This window comes from Hemiscyllium ocellatum, chromosome 11, assembly GCF_020745735.1.
Source record: "Hemiscyllium ocellatum isolate sHemOce1 chromosome 11, sHemOce1.pat.X.cur, whole genome shotgun sequence".
Taxonomy (NCBI): Eukaryota; Metazoa; Chordata; class Chondrichthyes; order Orectolobiformes; family Hemiscylliidae; genus Hemiscyllium; species Hemiscyllium ocellatum.
Window position 1 is genome coordinate 72,271,972 of NC_083411.1, and position 14,013 is coordinate 72,285,984.

Here is a 14,013-nt window from a genome sequence, read left to right on the forward strand (position 1 = left end):
CCCGTGTGCTCAGTGAGTTTTACACTCACTTCGTGTGCTCAGTGAGTTTTATGCTCACTCCCTGTGTGCTCAATGATTTTTATACTCACTCCCTGTGTTCTCCGTGAGTTTTACACTCACTTCGTGTGCTCAGTGAGTTTTATACACACTCCCTGGGCTCAGTGAGTTTTATACTCACTCCCTGTGCTCTCAGTGAATTTTATACTCACTCCCTGTGCGCTCAGTGAGTTTTATTCTGACTCCCTGGGCTCAGTGAGTTTAATACTCATTCCCTGTATGCTCAGTGAGTTTTATACACACTCCCTGTCGCCCAGTGAGTTTTATACTCACTCCCTGTGTGCTCAATGAGTTTTATACTCACTCCCTGTGTGCTCCGTGAGTTTTATACTCACTCCCTGTGTGCTCAGTCAGTTTTACACTCACTTGGTGTGCTCAGTGAGTTTTATACTCACTCCCTGTCTGCTCAATGAGTTTTATACTCACTCCCTGTGCGCTCAGTGAGTTTTATTCTCACTCCCTGTGCGCTCAGTGAGTTTTATACTCGCTCCCTGTGCGCTCAGTGAGTTTTATACTCACTCCCTGTGTGCTCAATGAGATTTATACTCACTCCCCGTGCACCCAGTGACTTTTATACTCACTCCCCGTGCACTCAGTGTGTTTTATTCTCACTCCCTGTGCGCTCAGTGAGTTTTATACTCACTTCCTTTGTGCTCAATGAGTTTTATACTCACTCCCTGTGTGCTCAGTGAGTTTTATACTCACTCCCTGTGTGCTCAATGAGTTTTATACTCACTCCCTGTGTGCTCCGTGAGTTTTATTCTCACTCCCTGTGTGCTGTCAGTTTTACACTCACTTCGTGTGCTCAGTGAGTTCCTGAGATGCTGCCTAACCTGCTGTGCTTTGACCAGCAACACATTTGCAGCTGTGATCTCCAGCATCTGCAGACCTCATTTTTTACTCGAAGATTTTAACCTACTGCGAATCCTCTTACAAGGATGCCTTCCTTGAAGAAGCTCTCTTCCTCCCTCTACAAGGATTTCAGTGAGTATCTCAGCCGGCTTGGCTCTCTCTCTCTTATTCCTGATGAAGGGCTTATGCTCGAAACGTCGAATTCTCTATTCCTGAGATGCTGCCTAACCTGCTGTGCTTTGACCAGCAACACATTTGCAGCTGTGATCTCCAGCATCTGCAGACCTCATTTTTTACTCGAAGATTTTAACCTACTGCGAATCCTCTGACAAGGATGCCTTCCTTGAAGAAGCTCTCTTCCTCCCTCTACAAGGATTTCAGTGAGTATCTCAGCCGGCTTGGCTCTCTCTCTCTTATTCCTGATGAAGGGCTTATGCTCGAAACGTCGAATTCTCTATTCCTGAGATGCTGCCTAACCTGCTGTGCTTTGACCAGCAACACATTTGCAGCTGTGATCTCCAGCATCTGCAGACCTCATTTTTTACTCGAAGATTTTAACCTACTGCGAATCCTCTTACAAGGATGCCTTCCTTGAAGAAGCTCTCTTCCTCCCTCTACAAGGATTTCAGTGAGTATCTCAGCCGGCTTGGCTCTCTCTCTCTTATTCCTGATGAAGGGCTTATGCTCGAAACGTCGAATTCTCTATTCCTGAGATGCTGCCTAACCTGCTGTGCTTTGACCAGCAACACATTTGCAGCTGTGATCTCCAGCATCTGCAGACCTCATTTTTTACTCGAAGATTTTAACCTACTGCGAATCCTCTTACAAGGATGCCTTCCTTGAAGAAGCTCTCTTCCTCCCTCTACAAGGATTTCAGTGAGTATCTCAGCCGGCTTGGCTCTCTCTCTCTTATTCCTGATGAAGGGCTTATGCTCGAAACGTCGAATTCTCTATTCCTGAGATGCTGCCTAACCTGCTGTGCTTTGACCAGCAACACATTTGCAGCTGTGATCTCCAGCATCTGCAGACCTCATTTTTTACTCGAAGATTTTAACCTACTGCGAATCCTCTTACAAGGATGCCTTCCTTGAAGAAGCTCTCTTCCTCCCTCTACAAGGATTTCAGTGAGTATCTCAGCCGGCTTGGCTCTCTCTCTCTTATTCCTGATGAAGGGCTTATGCTCGAAACGTCGAATTCTCTATTCCTGAGATGCTGCCTAACCTGCTGTGCTTTGACCAGCAACACATTTGCAGCTGTGATCTCCAGCATCTGCAGACCTCATTTTTTACTCGAAGATTTTAACCTACTGCGAATCCTCTTACAAGGATGCCTTCCTTGAAGAAGCTCTCTTCCTCCCTCTACAAGGATTTCAGTGAGTATCTCAGCCGGCTTGGCTCTCTCTCTCTTATTCCTGATGAAGGGCTTATGCTCGAAACGTCGAATTCTCTATTCCTGAGATGCTGCCTAACCTGCTGTGCTTTGACCAGCAACACATTTGCAGCTGTGATCTCCAGCATCTGCAGACCTCATTTTTTACTCGAAGATTTTAACCTACTGCGAATCCTCTTACAAGGATGCCTTCCTTGAAGAAGCTCTCTTCCTCCCTCTACAAGGATTTCAGTGAGTATCTCAGCCGGCTTGGCTCTCTCTCTCTTATTCCTGATGAAGGGCTTATGCTCGAAACGTCGAATTCTCTATTCCTGAGATGCTGCCTAACCTGCTGTGCTTTGACCAGCAACACATTTGCAGCTGTGATCTCCAGCATCTGCAGACCTCATTTTTTACTCGAAGATTTTAACCTACTGCGAATCCTCTTACAAGGATGCCTTCCTTGAAGAAGCTCTCTTCCTCCCTCTACAAGGATTTCAGTGAGTATCTCAGCCGGCTTGGCTCTCTCTTATTCCTGATGAAGGGCTTATGCTCGAAACGTCGAATTCTCTATTCCTGAGATGCTGCCTAACCTGCTGTGCTTTGACCAGCAACACATTTGCAGCTGTGATCTCCAGCATCTGCAGACCTCATTTTTTACTCGAAGATTTTAACCTACTGCGAATCCTCTTACAAGGATGCCTTCCTTGAAGAAGCTCTCTTCCTCCCTCTACAAGGATTTCAGTGAGTATCTCAGCCGGCTTGGCTCTCTCTCTCTTATTCCTGATGAAGGGCTTATGCTCGAAACGTCGAATTCTCTATTCCTGAGATGCTGCCTAACCTGCTGTGCTTTGACCAGCAACACATTTGCATCAGTGAGTTTTATACTCACTCCCTGTGCGCTCAATGGGTTTTATTCTCACTCCCTGTGCGCTCAGTGAGTTTTATACTCGCTCCCTGTGCGCTCAGTGAGTTTTATACTCACTCCCTGTGCTCTCAGTGAGTTTTATTCTCACTCCCTGTGCGCTCAGTGAGTTTTATACTCACTGCCTGTGTGCTCAATGAGTTTTATACTCACTCCCTGTGCGCTCAGTGAGTTTTATACTCGCTCCGTGTACTCAGTGAGTTTTATACTCACTCCCCGTGTGCTCAGTCAGTTTTACACTCACTTCGTGTGCTCAATGAGTTTTATACTCACTCCCCGTGCACTCAGTGAGTTTTATACTCACTCCCCGTGCGCTCAGTGAGTTTTATACACACTCCCTGTGCTCAGTGAGTTTAATACTCACTCCCTGTGCACTCAGAGAATTTTATACTCACTCCCTGTGCGCTCAGTGAGTTTTATTCTGACTCCCTGGGCTCAGTGAGTTTAATACTCACTCCCTGTGCGCTCAGTGAGTTTTATTCAGACTCCCCGTGCGCTCAGTGAGTTTTATACACACTCCCTGGGCTCAGTGAGTTTTATACTGACTCCCCCTGCACCCTGTGACTTTTATACTCACTCCCCGTGCACTCAGTGAGTTTTATTCTCACTCCCTGGGCTCAGTGATTTTTATACTCACTCCCCATGTGCTCAGTGAGTTTTATATTCACTCCCCGTGTGCTCAGTGAGTTTTATACACACTCCCTGTGTGCTCAGTGAGTTTTATACTCACTCCCCGTGCACTCAGTGAGTTTTATTCTCACTCCCTGGGCTCAGTGATTTTTATACTCACTCCCCATGTGCTCAGTGAGTTTTATATTCACTCCCCGTGTGCTCAGTGAGTTTTATATTCACTCCCCGTGTGCTCAGTGAGTTTTATACTCACTCCCTGTGTGCTCAGTGAGTTTTATACTCACTCCCTGTGTGCTCCGTCAGTTTTATACTCACTCCCTGTGTGCTCAGTCAGTTTTACACTCACTTCGTGTGCTCAGTGAGTTTTATACTCACTCCCTGTCTGCTCAATCAGTTTTATACTCACTCCCTGTGTGCTCCGTGAGTTTTATTCTCACTCCCTGTGTGCTCAGTCAGTTTTACACTCACTTCGTGCGCTCAGTGAGTTTTATACTCACTCCCTGTGCGCTCAGTGAGTTTTATTCTCACTCCCTGTGCGCTCAGTAAGTTTTATACTCGCTCCCTGTGCGCTCAGTGAGTTTTATACTCACTCCCTGTGTGCTCAATGAGTTTTATACTCACTCCCTGTTCGCTCAGTGAGTTTTATTCTCACTCCCTGTGCGCTCATTGAGTTTTATACTCACTGCCTGTGTGCTCAATGAGTTTTATACTCACTCCCTGTGCGCTCAGTGAGTTTTATACTCGCTCCCTGTGTGCTCAGTGAGTTTTATACTCACTCCCCGTGTGCTCAGTCAGTTTTACACTCACTTCGTGTGCTCCGTGAGTTTTATACTCACTCCCTGTGCGCTCAGTGAGTTTTATACTCACTCCCCGTGCGCTCAGTGAGTTTTATACACATTCCCTGTGCTCACTGAGTTTTATACTTACTCCCTGTGCTCTCAGTGAATTTTATACTCACTCCCTGTGCGCTCAGTGAGTTTTATTCTGACTCCCTGGGCTCAGTGAGTTTAATACTCACTCCCTGTGCGCTCAGTGAGTTTCATTCTGACTCCCCGTGCGCTCAGTGAGTTTTATACACACTCCCTGGGCTCAGTGAGTTTTATACTGACTCCCCCTGCACCCTGTGACTTTTATACTCACTCCCCGTGCACTCAGTGAGTTTTATTCTCACTCCCTGGGCTCAGTGACTTTTATACTCACTCCCCATGTGCTCAGTGAGTTTTATATTCACTCCCCGTGTGCTCAGTGAGTTTTATACACACTCCCTGTGTGCTCAGTGAGTTTTATACTCACTCCCCGTGTGCTCAGTGAGTTTCATATTCACTCCCCGTGTGCTCAGTGAGTTTTATACACACTCCCTGTGTGCTCAGTGAGTTTTATACTCACTTCCTGTGTGCTCAGTGAGTTTTATACTCACGCCTTGTGTGCTCCGTGAGTTTTATACTCACTCCCTGTGTGCTCAGTCAGTTTTACACTCACTTCGTGTGCTCAGTGAGTTTTATACTCACTCCCTGTGTGCTCAATGAGTTTTATACTCACTCCCTGTGTGCTCAGTCAGTTTTACACTCACTTCGTGTGCTCAGTGAGTTTTATACTCACTCCCTGTGCGCTCAGTCAGTTTTACACTCACTTCGTGTGCTCAGTGAGTTTTATACTCACTCCCTGTGTGCTCAATGAGTTTTATACTCACTCCCTGTGTGCTCCGTGAGTTTTATACTCACTCCCTGTGTGCTCAGTCAGTTTTACACTCACTTCGTCTGCTCAGTGAGTTTTATACTCACTCCCTGTGTGCTCAATCAGTTTTATACTCACTCCCTGTGTGCTCCGTGAGTTTTATTCTCACTCCCTGTGTGCTCAGTCAGTTTTACACTCACTTCGTGCGCTCAGTGAGTTTTATACTCACTCCCCGTGCACTCAGTGAGTTTTATTCTCACTCCCTGGGCTCAGCGAGTTTTATACTCAGTCCCCATGTGCTCAGTGAGTTTTATATTCACTCCCCGTGTGCTCAGTGAGTTTTATACACACTCCCTGTGTGCTCAGTGAGTTTTATACTCACTCCCCGTGTGCTCAGTGAGTTTTGTACACACTCCCCATGTGCTCAGTGAGTTTTATACTCACTCCCCATGTGGTCAGTGAGTTTTATACTCACTCCCTGTGCGCTCAGTGAGTTTTATACTCACTACTCATGCACCCAGTGAGTTTTATACTCACTCCCCGTGCACCCAGTGAGTTTTATACTCACTCTCTGTGTGCTCAGTGAGTTTTATACTCACTCCCCGTGTGCTCAGTGAGTTTTATACTCACTCCCCGTGCACCCAGTGAGTTTTATACTCACTCCCCGTGTGCTCAGTGAGTTTTATACTCACTCCCTGTGCGCTCAGTGAGTTTTATACTCACTCCCCATGCACCCAGTGAGTTTTATACTCACTCCCCGTGCACCCAGTGAGTTTTATACTCACTCCCCGTGCACCCAGTGAGTTTTATACTCACTCCCCGTGCACCCAGTGAGTTTTTATACTCACTCTCTGTGTGTTCAGTGAGTTTTATACTCACTCCCCGTGCGCTCAGTGAGTTTTATACTCACTCCCCGTGCACCCAGTGAGTTTTATACTCACTCCCTGTGCACTCAGTGAGTTTTATACTCACTCCCCATGCACCCAGTGAGTTTTATACTCACTCCCCGTGCACCCAGTGAGTTTTATACTCACTCCCTGTGCGCTCAGTGAGTTTTATACTCACTCCCCATGCACCCAGTGAGTTTTATACTCACTCCCCGTGCACCCAGTGAGTTTTATACTCACTCCCCGTGCACCCAGTGAGTTTTATACTCACTCCCCGTGCACCCAGTGAGTTTTTATACTCACTCTCTGTGTGTTCAGTGAGTTTTATACTCACTCCCCGTGCGCTCAGTGAGTTTTATACTCACTCCCCGTGCACCCAGTGAGTTTTATACTCACTCCCTGTGCACTCAGTGAGTTTTATACTCACTCCCTGTGCGCTCAGTGAGTTTTATTCTCACTCCCTGTTTGCTCAGTGAGTTTTATATTCACTCCTCGTGCGCTCAGTGAGTTTTATACTCACTCCCCATGCATCCAGTGAGTTTTATACTCACTTCCTGTGCGCTCAGTGAGTTTTATACTCACGCCCCGTACACTCAGTGAGTTTTATACTCACGCCCCGTGCGCTCAGTGAGTTTTATACTCACTCCCCATGCATCCAGTGAGTTTTATACTCACTCCCCGTGCACCCAGTGAGTTTTATACTCACTCCCCGTGCACTCAGTGAGTTTTATACTCACTCCCTGTGCGCTCATTGAGTTTTATACTCACCCCCCATGCACTCAGTGAGTTTTATACTCACTCCCCATGTACAACTAAGTCCAGGGTTTACCTGGTCATTCCGCTATTGTGGGGGATGTAATGGCATTAACTTTTATTCTTGTTGGCATTGTGGGCACTGCCCCACCAATGTTGCTATTTCAGCATCCAATCCTGGTCACCAGACATAACTCCTTGCCAACATATTGATATTGGACATCTCTGGATGACCCTGGTGGAGTTCGGCCAGTATCCAGCAGGGACCTTTGCTTGGGATACTCACTCTAGCTCCCCATAATAATATGTCGTCCTCGATGATGATCTGGTCTAGCTGGGTCCAGAATGCCTTCATATCTGGTTGTGATGGCCCTTTTGTTTCCCCCTTCACCATCAGCTGTTTTAGCCAGGACAGGATCGTTTTATGTCCACAGCCTAATATTATCAGCGGTGACCAGGAAGGTGTCCAGAAGGTTTTAAAACCAGCATGGACTCTAACGGCAGTCCCACCAGTGATATCCGCCAGCAGGAGGTGGGTCAAGACATTTGCCACTTGGCCTTCTGGGCAGTGTTCCAACTTGTGATTGTACACACTGAGGACAATAGCCCACTGCTGAATTTGATTTGAAGCTATGGACAGCACAACCCTCTCCTTTTTAATTAGCCCAAGCAGAGGTTTGTTGTCCATTATTATTGCAAATTTGTATCCATAAAAGTATTCATGGAACTTTTGCACAAGGAAGATGACTACCAAACCTTCCTTCTCTGTCTGGGGGTATTTTTGTTCGGCATCAGCCAAAGTCCAGTAATAATATAAAATCAGGCCTTCCTCTCGCTGGGGCGCCACTGAGTCAGCACTACCCGGATACCACGCAGTGAGGCATTGCATATTAGCCCTGACACTTGCTTCGGATCGTAGTAGGCCAACACCTTCAATGAAAATAGCTGTTTCTTCACATCCCTGAAGGCTCCTTCATGGCTTTGAGACCATTTCCAAGGGCTGACCCTATTTCAATGGCAGGTGTAAGGATGGTTACATATGAATTTTCCAAAATGATTTACCAATCCAAGGGAATGATTTGGATGTGGGATCATCTTCACTTTATCTTTCAATATATGCAACCTGGTTTTGTAGATTCTGTAGCCCAAGTAAGTCACTTTGGGTCCTGGAACACATAAGGTTATCCCTACCTTGGAGAAGCATTTAAGCACTATGTCCAAGTACTCTAAATGCTCTTTATTCGTTCTCCCGTTAGTAACAGGTCATAGATCCATACAGCTCTAAAGTCACACAGCCATACTGCACGGACACACACCCTTCACTTCAAACAGTCCCTGCTGACCATAATCCCAAACTAAACTGGTTCCAAATGCATGCACTTCCTTCCAAATATTTCATGTACTTTCCAAATGTCTTTTAAACATTTTATCTGCAACCGCATCCCCTCAACCAGGATCTTGGGTTCATGTCACAATATAGGTGATCCCATTGCCCTACACACACACACACACACACACACACACACACACACACACACACACACACACACACACACACACACTCTCTCTTGCAGACCTTTACACTCACGCAGACCCTCTCTCACACATACACCCCCACACACACCCTCGCGCAGACTTATACCTCTTTATACTCACACCCACACGTATACACACACTCTTCACAGAGACTCATAACCACACACCCCCACTCCCCCACACACACATACACCGACCCACATGCACACATACAATATAAGTTTGTGCAGTGAATTTGTACTTGCAAAAATACATTTTACTTTGCTCAAAAACTGCATGAATCCATGTAAGATTCTGTAAATCCGTTTTTTAGATAAGAATCAGTCTGACCATCGTGGCACAGACAGCCTCACACAGGGCACCTCACACCTTGAATGCATTATCTGGGCCAACATGACACCAATTGTTAAATGATTTGGAGATGCCGGTGTTGGACCGGGGTGTACAAAGTTAAAAATCACACAACACCAGTTATATTCCAACAGGTTTAATTGGAAGCACTAGCTTTCGGAGCACTGCTCCTAACCACCTGATGAAGGAGCAGCGCTCCGATAGCTAGTGCTTCCAAGTAAACCTGTTGGAATATAACCTGGTGCTGTGTGATTTTTAACTGTGTATTTATCCAGCTGTGAAAAGCAGTTTATTGTTTGTTCAAGAGACTCACAAAGGTGAATCGACCCATTGGGCTTCACAATCAGTACAACCGGTTTTGCTCATTATGCAAACTAGGTTGGTTTCATGATTCCTTTACATTCTGGCCCCCGATTTCTGCCTCTACATTTGTATGTCAGGTAAATGGCACTGGGCAGAGCTTACAGAATTGTGGCATTGCTTCCTGGTCAACATGCAAGGTGGCCTTTGCCCCTTTGACAACCCTGAGATCTTCTTGGAAAACTTCCGAGTATTTAATTCGGGCTTCACACAGGCAGACATTTCCTAATTGAAAAACGGCAAGCCAATCAAGTTGAATCTTTTTCAACCAATTAAGCTTGGGCCCAAGCCTTTTATTTTATTTTATTTTTTTTTCAGGCAGTGGCCAGCCAAATTAGAGTCAGCCTGTGAAGTGAAGAGATTCTGAATCTCCTGTTTATTTTTGTTTTTTTTTGGAAAACACCCGAGTGGTCCAGTGAACACGCCTGTTTATTTGTTTTTCTTAATCCCCACACTACCGCCTAACTGAGGTAGTGCTTATTTTTTTCTCCAGCACCCAGTTGTGTGTGTGCAGGGGTGAGACACAGTGAGAGACACAAAGTGCACAAATCTTTATTTAATTTCCACCACCAGGAAGATAGAAAAACACCCGACTGGCCTGTGACAAGCAGTGCCCTTCCCATCAAAGGGCAATGCTGTGTGATCAAACAGTGAAGGAGAGGACAGGGATTAAATCAAAATAGAGTTGGAGGGGGCAATAATGCACTCCACTCCCTGCGGCACCCACCTCTCCTGAACAACTCCAGGGTGTTGGTGGACACCGCGTGCTCCTTCTCCAAGGACACCCGGGCTCTCCCAAGCCTTTTATTCCAACTGAACCCGCTGTTTCTCATAATCAAAGCTGTACCTTTACTCTGTAAAGGTTCCCTGGTATAGGTTCTCAGCCTGGAAGAGGTCTTAACAAATTTTGTTAAAGACTGCTTCTGCGATAACTAAAATGGACGCACCGGTATCAATGACCGTGAAAACCGAGTGATCATTTAACTAGACATTTATTTTGATTGCTTAGCAACATCCAAATCATAACCAATCTAACTGTTCCAGACCAGCTGTAGGTAGACTTTCCAGGGTCTCTAATCTCCTAGATACCCGCCTATAAGTTCCCTTACTCCATTCATACCTAGTGGGACTCTTTTGCTGTCTTGAGTCCACATACCAGCAGCAACTACAATGGCCTTCCGACTTAGAGCCTCGAGAAAATGTTAACCATTTGACAAACACTTGGTAATGTTTTGGGGTTTTGCTGTCGGTGACCTAGAGTCCCTCTGTTCAGGATAATATCCTGATAGAAGCTATGCAATTACCTTCACTCAAGAGGTGTACCCCCAAGGTCATTCAGCTAGGGAGGGTGTCCACTTCCATCAGCATACCCTGTAACTCATACACTTCTCTTGCTACATTTTCTAATGATAAAGCCAATTGTAGTGCCTATTTGAAGTCCAGTTAGATTCAATGATTACGAGCTTATGCACGGTCACATCATCAATTCCACTTCGCATTGGACTCTCAGTATCTCCAAATTCACATGCCTCCACCAGTAATCATAACTTAATCCCCTGAGTAAAATGGGTGGCATCTCTGAATTAGAGGAGGCTCAGGGGCCTAATATTTCATAGCTAAATCCACCAACTCTTAAGGTTTTAGTATCTAGTGCCTCAGGGAAAGTTAGGCTCCTAATACCTGAAAAAGATGCAGGTCCGCAAGCTGTCAGAAGAATTAGTGATTGATGGCAGTATCAAAAGAGTCAAGCTTCCCAAAAAATGGCATAATGCCAGAAATGTTTACTCAAAGACAACCTTTGTGAGTGAATCTCTTCGGGGCGTGTATTTCTCTCTTCTACATGGAAATAACTCCATGAAGGCCTTCACAAGTCACCCTTTATTTACACGTCTGTAGTACAAGGCACTGACCCAGTTTCTTTAGAGCTGGCTGTGAGAGTGAACAGAACTCCTGACACTCCTGTATTTTTTCTTTTTTTTTCCCACACTACCACCTGATAGTGCTCGTGCTTTATTTATCCCCTGCACCCATGTCATGTGTGTACAGGTGTCGGACACAGTGAAGAACAACAAGTGTGTAAATCTTTATTTATATTCCATCACCAGGAAGAAAGGAAACACCCTAGTGGCCAGTGACAAGCAGTGTCCTTCTCAGAGGGCCATGCTGCGTGATCAAACAGTGAAGGGGAGGGCAGGGACTAAATCAAAATGGAATTGGAGGGGGAAATGATAAACTCGGCTTCCTGCAGTGCTCACCTTTCCCTGAAAACCTTGAGGGTGTTGGTGGACACCGCCTGCTCCTTCTCCAGAGACACCCGGACTCTAACATTACCATGGAAGAGGGTCAGGCAGTCGGCCCTAATGATCCCCTCCACAGCCCGATTCCTGGACCTGTTTATGGCCAGTTTGGCCAGGCCCAGGAGTAGACCCACAAGGAGGTCCTCTGACCTACCCTCCCCACTCCGTACCTGATACCCAAAGATCAGGAGCGTGGGACTGAAATGCAAACACCCTCGTTCATTTTTTTTTTAACCTTTGATACTCCTGTTTCTTTTTTCCCCCTTTTTTTTCTGTTCTTCCTTTCCCTTTATATCTAGAAGCAGCTACCAGAGAGACACTCTTGTTTATTATTTTAAAATTTTTTTTAAAAACCCCATATAACCGCCTAACTGCGGTGGTGCTTAATTTTTCCGCAGCACACATGTGTGTTTGCAGGTGTGAGACACAATGAAAGACACAAGGTGCAAGAATCTTTATTCAATTTCCACCACCAGGAAAAAAGGAAACACCTGAGGGCCAGTGACAAGCAGTGCCCTTCTCAGAGGGCAATGCTGTGTGATCAAACAGTGAAGGAGAGGGCAAGGACTAAATCAAAATAGAATTGGATGGGGAAATAATACACTTCACTCCCTGCGGTGCCCGTCTTTCCCTGAAAATCATGACGGTGTTGGTGGACACCACGTGCTCTTTCTCCAGAGTCACCCGGGCTCTGACACAGCAGCAGAAGAGGGGCAGGCAGTCGGCCCTAACGACCCCCTCCACGGCCCGATTCCTGGACCTGTTTATGGCCAGTTTGGCCAGGCCCAGGAGCAGACCCATGAGGAGGTCTTCAGACCTACCTTCCCCCTCCGTACCGGGTGCCCGAAGATCAGGAGCGTGGGACTGAAGTGCAAACACCCCTGTTTACTTTTTATCTTTATTAAGCAATTACAAAACAATTTCAAAACACAGTTTACAAAAAAACAGTTAACATTTGCAGCTGTATACAACAGCAATTCCACAAGGGAGGGGAGCAGCAAAGCCAGGCCCCAAACCCTATCGTTCAACCAGTTTACAGGGAATTGAGGACAAACCACAAATCCCAGTTTCAAATATGAAAAGGCATTTATACACAAGACAATCCCGTTACACAAAAAAGTGCAGACAATACAGGCCCAGCAAGCTCCCGTCCCTCCCACCTTCAGGCCACTCTAAGGCGGCCTGCCCCCATGCATCTTCAGGCTCTCTGTCCACGCCTGTTTATATCTGTCAGCCAGGGCTCCCTGATTGGACCAGATTAACAGCATCAATCAGAAAATTCATATTCAATGAGGTCCATTTGGCTGGCCTCATTCCTGTCACTAAAATACCGAATGTCTTTTAGTAGTCCACGTAGACCACATCAACAGCATTTCCCTCATCAACTCTCTCTGCTCTATCTTTAAAAAGACTTTGAGACAATTTTCACTAAGAAAGGTGGGGATGTATCCCAAGCAAATATGGAGCCTGGAGGGTCAATAGGGTTAGTGGTGTTGCATTTGGGGTGAGTGACAGTGAGTGGGCAGGATGTTGCAGGCAATAGTGAGAGTGGGAGAGAATGAGCCTAGGTGGCAGGCAGACACAGTTGAAGAGACAGAGTGCGTGTGAAGAATCAGAGAGAAGATGGTGGAACCTAATCTTCCAGCTGGAGAAGAATATTGACAGTCCTCCAGCCAGCTGAGGTTGTTTTAACCCGGGTTACAATCTCAGACCAGGCTGTCATGGTCTGGGGTTCTGGTCTCCATTGCATTCTGGAGGAAGAGGAAATCCCGCATTGGCACCATTGTTCAACAAAATGGGGCACTGTTTTCTCCCTGCCAATCATGACCAGGGCAAATATCCAGAGCTGTGTGGAGCAGTTCCAGACTGACAGAGCTTGTCCCCATACACAATAGGCTTTTAAAAGTGGCTGAGGTGCAAGATTTACCAGTCAATTCCAGAATATACACAGAGTTGTTCCAGGAAAATGGGATGGGCGTGGGGCATTAGAGTGCAGGAGAAAGTTAATGAAGCGAGTTTGGTAAGATTGGACAGGAGAACGTGTCAGGCTTTCTGGCAACAAACGTCCCAAAAAACTTGATTCAAATCAGACTTAGCCAAAAACAACCATAAAATTCAGCTTGCAATCTGGCAATATGTGCTTTTTCATTCCCATATAAATGTGGCTAACATAAACTGCCCTTTGAAATGGTCTCGCAAATCATAGCAAAAAGTATCAAGCCACTTTAAAAAGATTGGACTCAGCTGTTCGAGGAAAAGGCCTACGACATCTTTCACAGAGCAACTGGTGTGGACATTAACTGCTGGCCTTTGATGTGTTGAA